This window comes from Gavialis gangeticus, unplaced genomic scaffold (assembly GCF_001723915.1).
Source record: "Gavialis gangeticus isolate Ggan-Ray unplaced genomic scaffold, GavGan_comp1, whole genome shotgun sequence".
Taxonomy (NCBI): domain Eukaryota; kingdom Metazoa; phylum Chordata; order Crocodylia; family Gavialidae; genus Gavialis; species Gavialis gangeticus.
The window spans coordinates 47,017,346-47,026,844 of NW_017729022.1; positions in this window are offsets into that span (position 1 = coordinate 47,017,346).

Genomic DNA, 9,499 nt, shown 5'->3' on the forward strand with positions numbered 1-9,499 from the left:
ATAAGGGCATCACTCCCTATCTTGCCATTGTCTTGTAGAATCTAAGTCCCACCTATATCCTTCTCAAAATTCTCCTCTCCAATTTATCTGTCCCTCTCAACCAATTTTGATTTTGAGGTGGATCTATTTCTCCTCAAAGTGGACCAGAATATTCTACGAAATGAACAGCTAGCCTTTTCTAAACTTCCTTTTTTATAGTTGCAGGTCTGAGAAATTCTCCCCCAAGACAGTTGCAGTTTCTATTAGGCAATCTTGGAAAATAAAGATTAAAGGTGCCTATATATGTGTTGGCGGGGGGGGGGGTTGAATTACAGTGGTTCCTGGAGAGCCACTCTAATTAAAATGCTGCAGCATCACATGTCTTAAAGCCCCCACTCATTTAAAAATGGCCATGGGACACTTTAACTAAAACTCATTTGACGACCTTTAAAGCACCCCAGTGGCCATTTTTTAAACCTTCAGGGGATTATACACATGATGCTGTGAGGATGCTAAAGTGGTTAGAAAACATTGGAGCACATGTATAGGTACCCTAAAGTATTATATTTACTCAAATCCAGAATGAGATTTCCCCCCCGTTCAACATGGGAGGGAAAAGCCCTTCATCTTGGGTTCAAGTACAGTGCAGTTGGGGAAGCAGACAGCTCCTGCAGCTCTGACTGGCCCTGACCCAGGATTGGGGCTGGGGTTAGAGTCAGAGCCACAGCAGTCACCTACTGCCCACCCCCGAGAGCTGCCATCAATGCAACTACTGCAGTTTGGTCAGGCCAGGGCTGGAACTACCCTGTATTCTGTGCCCTGGGCTGGAATGGGGCCAGAATGGGGCCAGAGCCACATCAGAGAGTAAGGGGAGGGGAGCAAAGGTAGCAGGGGGTAGGTAGCACCATGGGAGGTCAGGCAAAAAGGGGCAGAGGCACCATGGGGAGAATGCAGGCTACAAGAAAACAGTGGGAGGTAGATGGTGGCGCAGGCACCATAGTGGGGACAGGTGGGAGGGGCAGGCACTGGGGGGAGAGGCTGTGGGGGAGGAAAGTCAGAAGGCAAGGAGTGAGGTGATGCCTCTAGACTGCTGGCTACTTGCCTCCTCACCACCTGCCCTGCTGTCACTGCCTTCCGGACTATAGCTATGAGGGGCACAAATTTAAGATAACCCTCCAATTATTACAATTTATACATGAAAAATTATAACAAATTTATGCTTTCCATGTATAGAACCTAATTATTGGGGGTGTCATCTTAAATTCAGTGTTGTCTTGAATTTGGGTGAATACCTTGATATGCAACCTGGCTTCCCCTCCTCTCTCTGACTTACATAACTAGAACTCTCTATAGTTTCCCTCCACCTCCAGCACCCCTGAACTGGTGCAGTAAGAGCTCTCCATCTAGTTAAAATTCACTTTCACAGATTCTTAAAAGTTTAAATTGTTTACAGTCCGAATATACTCTAAGATGACTGGAGAAAACAATACTAGCTCTTTGCCAAAATGCTGGGATTTGGACATAGGAAATATTTATACTTGTGTGATCATCCTCTGTTTTAGTGTACTATTATGCCCTTGCTTACTTTATTAGAATGTTTTTTAGAATTGCAGTAGAAAAAAAATCAGGATTTAAAGAGGCATCTGTGTAAATTACACTAATATTAGTTTTCCATGTCCAGAACTGGTCTTGGGCTGCCCTGACTCATGGCCAATGCTATTAACTGTTCTCCTGCCATGTAATGGTGTGGCCTGCCATAATGTATTGCAATAAGAGAAACAGCTGTTCAACACAGCTATTGGTATAGTTTACATCAGTGTAGAAAAGCATTATATACTATACCAGCACAGGTACTGCATACCAGCACAACAATTATACTTGTGGTCTAATACAAATTGGTGAGAATTCTATACCACAATAGAAAGATTTTTTGGTGGGGAGGGGGAGTACGGGGATGTTGTATATATGATAATAAAACATTATTATTTATTAGGGTAAGGGATTAACTAGACAGGTTTAAGACAATATGTAGGCACATTATAATCACAATGCATCAATTAGATCCAATTGTAGTTTTGTTTAAGCAGACATGTATAATGATGTCATAAGTAACTAAATATGTGAAGAGGGTGACATACATCCAACACTGAACTTCACCTTCATACTCTCTATCTTTCCTTTTATAAACAAAGCTTTTGGGAGCTATGATTGGGCATTGCTATGTTTATTATATGCACACTACCCCTCGGGCCATAGAGATGAGGGGGGCAAAATGTGGTTGGATCCCTGGCCTGTGGGAGCTGTTCTCCAGGCTGTCTGGTGGCCATGTGCATGTACATGGTGGCCCCCTGCCTGACCACTCTTCTCCTGCTGGTGACACTGGGAAAGCAGGAAGGGTGCAAGTCAAAAAAGTGTGCATGTTGGGAGAGAAGTGGGGGGCACAAGCCTTCCATCTGCCCACCACTGTTCTCCCCAGCTGACCCAGGCATGGAGGGAGTCCCAGAACCATTTCTACCCTGCTTCAGTTGGGCAGGCACATAGGTTCCTCTTTCCAGTGACTGCTCCCTACCAGCCCCGCCCTGTCTCCCCTGTTGGCTAAGGAATCAGGCAGTAGAAGGAGGAATGGCTGTTTGAGTGCTCATGGTGCTCGATTCAGGTCCCAGAGGACTGGAAAAGTGCCAATGTGGTCCCTATTTTCAAGAAGGGGAGGAAGGAGGATCCGAGTAATTATAGGCCTATGAAAAAAAAGACTACGAAGGGTCATACTTGTGGGAGTCCAGCAGGAAAAATAATGCATCAGGGCAACCAGCATGGAATTGTAGCAGGTAGCTCATGCCTGAGCAATCTGGTTTTGTTTTATGACAGGGTCACAAAACACTTAGAAGTAGAGGTGGATGTTGTTTTCTTGGATTTTAGCAAGGCCTTCAATACAGTATTGCATCCCATTCTCATAAATAAATTAAGAGGCTGTGACATAGATGTTTACACAGTCTGGTGGGTAGCAAATTGGCTTAGCAGTCACACCCAGAGAGTGGTAGTAGATGGGTCAGTATCAACCTGGAAGGATGTGGGTTCCCACAAGGTTCGGCCCTTGGACTTGTATTCTTCAATATCCTCATCAGTGACTTGGATGTGCGTGTGAAGTGTACTTTGTCCAAGTGTGTGATTGATACTAAATTGTGGGGTGAAGTACAGACTCTGGAGGGTAGGGAATGTTTGCAGGTTAGAAAACTGGGCAGTACACAACAGGATGCAGTACAACAAGGACAAATGCAGAGTGCTGCACCTAGGGTACAAAAACATCCAGCACACCTACTGGCTACAAAGTGATCCTCTCAGCAGCACAGAAGCAGAAAGGGATCTCGGAGTCATAGTGGACTCCAAGATGAACATAAGTCGTCAGTGTGACAAAATCATCAGCAAAGCTAACTGCACTTTATTATGCATCAGCAGATGCATGACAGATAGAACCAAGGAGGTGATACTTCCCATCTATGCGACATTGGTCAGACCACAGTTGGAGTACTGCGTCCAGTTTTGGGCACTGTATTTCAAGGAGGACGTTGATAGACTCAAGAGGGTCCAGAGGAGGGCCACTCATATAGTTAGGGGCTTATAGGAAAAGCCCTATAAGGAGAGACTGAGGGACTGGGACCTCTTCAGCCTCTGCAAGAGAAGGCTGAGAGGTGATCTTGTGGCCACCTGCAAATTCATTAGGGAGATGCAGCAAGGGATCAGAGATGCTCTGTTCTTGGGGTAACAAGAAACAATGGTCACAAACTGACAGAGAGCAGATTTAGGCTAGATATCAGGAAAAACTTCTTCATGGTAAGTGTAGCCATAATTTGGAATGAGCTTCCAAGGGAGGTGGTGCTCTCCCCTACCTTGTGAGTGTCTAAGAGAAGGCTGGATAGGCATCTGGCTGGGGTCATCTGACCCCAGCACTCTTTTCTGCCCAGGCAGGGGGTCGGACTCGATGATCTGCTGAGGTCCCTTTCAACCCTAGTATCTATGAATCTATGAACCTGTGCACTGCTGCCACTGTCCCCAGCCAAACATGGCACCCTGTGTAAGTTTTCCCTACAGCCCACACCTCAAGCAAGGCAGCTCTGGGGCTCCCTCTGTTTCTGCATTAGCTGGGGACAGAAGTAGTGAGGGGACAGATTCTTTCTGCCAGTGCCTGATCCCCGGCTGGTGATGGACATAGGAAATGGCAGCAGAGGGCAGGTTCAGGATGCGGGAACCCACCTGTTACAACAACCCAGCCAAGCTTGGCACCCTGAGCAGCCACTCTGCAGGTCACAGCTGGAGTAGGTCAGGAGTGACTTTGGAGATCCCCCCCATCCCTGGGTCAGGCAGGGGCAGTGGCAGTAGCAGTGGTGTGTGGCCCCCACTTCCCATGTCCCACTCTGGCCTGGGGGCTCCATCTGTAGGGCATGGCTGCTGCCAGGCTCAGCCAAGGACAGCAGCAGGAGTGGTGGAAGGGGGTGGAAGTATATTGTTGCACCCCTCTGGATCGACCCCTGATAAATATCACCATGTTCTTTAAAGACACTGCGACAAGTACAAATCTGGTTTCTCACAATAGTCATCTCATTCTTTATTATCATGCACATTCCTTCCCTTGGCTAATCTGTTCCCCATGGAAAGAATGGAATCTGTTTTTTCAACTAAAAAAACAAATATGTAGCCAGACAGCTCCACACCCTGGGCAGACATGCAGTGCCTGGGGCAACACAAATTGTTGTAATGCCAGTTGGAGCAGTGCTATCAGCTGCCACTGTGGTCACAAATATTTTTGTGCCCTTTCATCCACCCCGACCTCCAGCCCCAGCCCTAGGTAGCTCCAATCACCCCCTCCCTTTATTTATTTACAGTATTTATTTACAAAAGTATAACCCACACAAAACAGGGGTTTTTTTTATACAAACTTAATACAAGCTCTCCAGTGCTCAAATCTACCTTTAACTTGCTAGCTAAAGAGGTATTAGTTACTATATACAAGAAAATTCCTATTTGTCTTAGGGTGCAGAAATAAGACCTGATATTCCATGTAGGCTTTAAAAAAAAAGTTGAGGTCAACCTTACAATATTGGGGGCTTGGTGTGTGTGTGTGTGGGGGGGTGTTCCTTTTTCCTTGTCAAAATAATAAACCAGGAAGAATTTCATTTTGGCATGAATGAAACATTTTATTTCTTTGGCTCCAAAAGACGTATCTTGAAATGAAGGGATAGAGAGTCAAATAAACCCATGTTTTCAGACATGTCCTACCTGCTGGACCATAGTGTTTTCTGCACCAGGTCTCCCTCAATTTCTCCTGTTGACTCTGCTCTGCTTTATATGAAATACTTATATTTATTAGTTTATGAGTTTACTGCAGCCTAATAGAGCCCTATGTGTAGATGCAGAGACTTTACTGCAGAGTGAATTAGTCAGCTCTGCAGTAAAATGTCTCATGTAGACACACCCACCTAGAGGTGGGTGTCCCTACTTTAAATAGCTGCTTTGAACTAGATAGATGGTAGATTTGAGCTTTGGTCTGTTACCTCCTAGCTAAGTGCCCTAATCAACCAGCTATATAGTTATACTCTCTTTCTTTTTCCTGGTTCTATAATATTTAAGTAGTTAACACAGAGTAGAACAGCTTTAATAGAAAGGGCTGAGTTCCTGTCCCTAGAGCACCCAGGAGGCAGAAGACATGCATTCAAATCCTATCAGGAACAGGAATGAATTGAAGCTGGGTCTCTCACAGCCGGGGCGAGTACTCTAAACACTGGAGTGCTGAGTAAAACCTCTTTCACTGGCAGTTTTATAAATGTAGCTGTAAAATTTATTTTCTGACCCAAACTATTTGACAGTTCAACCCAAAATGGTGAATAGAGTTTAGGGATTAGCCCAGTAATGTGATAAGATGTGAGCAAGTGGTGCACCAGCCTCCAATGCCAAGTTAGAAGGGGTACCAGAATGGCAGCCCCCTGGGTAGTCCATGCTATGTCAAAAGCAGCATCCCCATGGTGCTGTTGTAGCAGCAGCAGCAACAGTGGCTGGATGCAGGGACACAGCTCTGTTGCTATAGCAGCAGCATCAGTTGAGGTGTGTGGACCATGTAGCAGGAGCAGCAGAGCAGCCAACTCTCCCTTCAACTCTGCTCCCTTCTCAGTAGATTCTCCAATAGGATTTTACCAAAGGTCCAAACCTAACTTGTTATGTCTGTGAATTATCCCATGCCTCTTTCCTATACTGTTTTAAAAATCACTCAACTCTAATTCTGACTTCAGCTTTTTCCCAGCTACTTTCCCTGAAGAGAAGATTATATAAGATTCATTGGGATGAACTTATACCTACATTTATGATCATCACATCTTCCCTGCATAAAAAAGCCTGCTCTAGAAAATGGACTGGCAGTATACAAGTATTTGTGTTCTTTAGCTATTGAAAACAAGGCTTTGAGGGCTTGGAGGAAGTGAGCATGGTGAACAGCGCAGCTGTTCAATATTGCACACCAATACCACAGAGAAGTCTTAGCTTAAGGAGTGAACATATATCTGGATTTGAGCTACAGGGAAATGTTTAGGGAAGTAGAATGCGAGTTACCCAAAGCAGACATTTGCTAGGGTTAAAATGTACCCCTGCTCATATGAAATAGGTCTCAGGTTGATTAATGACCAAGTGGTCAGGATTACAATTTAGTGTTTTAGTTGAAAAATAGCACCTTCATCAACCAGCTGTTGCTTGGCAGCAGACTGGGGCATTAGGTCAGCTTTTAGGCAGAGGTAAGTGTGACATTTAGTGAATCATTAACACTGCTAGCAATATCTTGATTCTATTTTGTTGTTGGGAATTTTGGGGAGCATATTCACATCTAAGTAATCATCTAAGCACTGTAAAGACCTGATGAGATTGCAGAGAAAATGGAGTGAAAACCACTATACAAATGCAGAGAAAGTGGAGGGAAATCACTATACAAATGACTGAAAATCCTGCACAGGCAGTATGATGTGGGTCTGACATGACCAAAGGTTTGAATGTTGATGGTGCATCTTCTTTTCCAATTAGTTCTCTTTGTTTTTAAACCAGCAAAAAATAATGAAAATGCTAGCTTTGAATTTCCTTGCTTTTGTCACATTATCCCAATATAATTAAACACTGTTTTTTACTTCAAGCCTTATCAAACAAGATGGCTCATATTGTGTGTGAACATACAATCAACCCCATTTCAATGCAAAAAGAGAATGGAGCAGATGTTGCTGATCACCAGGGATCCATGTTTTCCGTTTCCCATGGAGAAACAGAAAAAAACATGGATTTTCCTTACCTGAGAAAAATGGAGCTTTTTCATTTTAAACCAGAAACACACAGATTTTGTTCTTTTGCAAGGACCTCTCTGCAAGGTGGTAGAGTTCCAGCCTGCAAGGGGCTGGAGGAGTGGGAGGAAGGTGGTCAGGCAGGGGCCACCATATACATGCACATGGCCACCAGGCAGTCTGGAGAGCAGCTCCCACAGGTAAGTCTGGTTGGGGGAGGGGGAATTGAGGCCCCCATAGAGAGGGAGTGAAGGAGTTAAGCATGGCTGGAGCTGAGGCTGCTGCCCAGCCAGGCAGTGCATGGGCTTGGGGGCTGAGGCCAGAGTGGAAATCCATAGAGCCCCCGACAGGAGCTGTGAGAGGCACCAGCAGGGCCAGGGTCTGTAAATGAGGGGCCTGGACCTGCACTCTGTGAGTGAAGGGGGCTGGGGGAGCTCTCATTTTCCATGATAAAAAACCCAAAATCAAATACCAAAATGTATAGGTATTTAGAATTTATTTTATGATGATTGATGCACTGGTAGGCTTCCAAATTGCTTTAAAATGATAACTATATATATAAAAAATGTGTACAATTGATACATACTACATAATTGCCTGTCAAGAATGACAGGGGGGTGGGGACAGAGGCCCGTGTCTGGCCCCCAGTCCCCCCCCAACATTTCAGGTTTGACCCTGCTCCCCCTTCCCTCCCCAAGTCTGGACCCATTACCTGTCTTCTTCCACTTCAGGTCCAGGCATGTTTCCCCCCTCCTCTGCCACGTCTGGTCTGGGGCCCGTACTTTCCCTCCCCCTGCTTCCGCTCCAGTGCTGCATTTGGCCCCACCCCCACCTCTTCTCTGGTCAGAGAAGGGGGAAAACAGTCCTGCTCCCACCACCCTCACCCCTGCCACTTTGGGGCCAGGCCTGATCCCCCCCCTTCGGGGCTGTTGTCGGGATATGGCAGAGGTGGCAGCGGGGTTTCGCAACTGGGCCCCCCCCCCACTCTCCTCCCTCCCTCCACCTCCCTGCCAGGTTCTGTCAGGGTCTGGCAGCTCTGTATCCCGCCATGTCCAGCCCCACCCCCACTTTTCATCCAGTTGGGGGAGGGGGGGAATGGGCTCACTGCCCCCTCCCCCTCACTCTGTCGCTGCCACCTGCAGGGAGCAGGGAGGGGGCAGGCTAGTCACAGTGTCCTGCCCCCCACCCCGCTCCGTCCCCTGTATCCCTGCCATCATGGCAGTGCTCCACCATTGCATCTCCTGTCAGAATGTTCTTGGAGTACTCTCATTGATTGGCTGACTAAAATAACCAGAGTGCAAATAAAATGTTATGGATAGACAGACAGACTAAAGCTTTTATATTAGAACACACATACATACACATATTATATATATTAGGGGTGTGCAAAAATTATGGGTGTGCGAAACGGGCTATATTCTGTTTGGATTTGGATTCAGCCCAAATTGGGGACAGTGATTCGATTAGTTGGTTTGGATCACTGTCCCTGATTTGATTTGGCCGAATCCAAATCTGAAGATTCGATGCTGATTCAGAGAATCGTCAATTCAGCCATAGACACAGCCTTAAATTTTTTTTTGTTTTTGTTTTTTTGGGGTTTTTTTTCTACATATCTCAAGGTACCAGGTGTGGCTCATGAATGCTGTGATGCTGGGGTGGATGGAGCTTCCCACAGGAGTGTGTGTGTGTGTGGGGGGGGTGAATGCTTGGCAGCGAACCCAGAATTGGACCAGAAGTACTTCAGCTGTGGGGGGACCCGAGGTGCCCCCCAGACCCAGGAAGCACCAGTATGCTCCCTAGCGCACCCAGAAGTGGACCGGAAGCGCTTCTGGTCCACTTCCGGGTCTCCTGCCAAGCACACTGGGGACACCCCCTCCCCCACTCCTGTGGGACACTCTATCTGCCCCAGCATCGCAGCATTCACAAGCCCCCTGGTACCTATAGGTATGTAGAAAAAACATTTAAAGTTGTGTCTATGTCTAAATAGCTGAATCTTTCCAAATCTCTCCAAATTGATTTGGAGGGTTCCAATTCAATTCAGAGAAATTAAGGGGTCTCCTGATTCAGTTCAGATTCAGCCACTGAATTGGGCCAAATCTCCACCAAATCAAATTAGGAACTGAAGCTTTGCACAGCCCTAATTTTTACACACACACACACACACACACACACACACACACACACACACACACACACACACACACACACACACACAC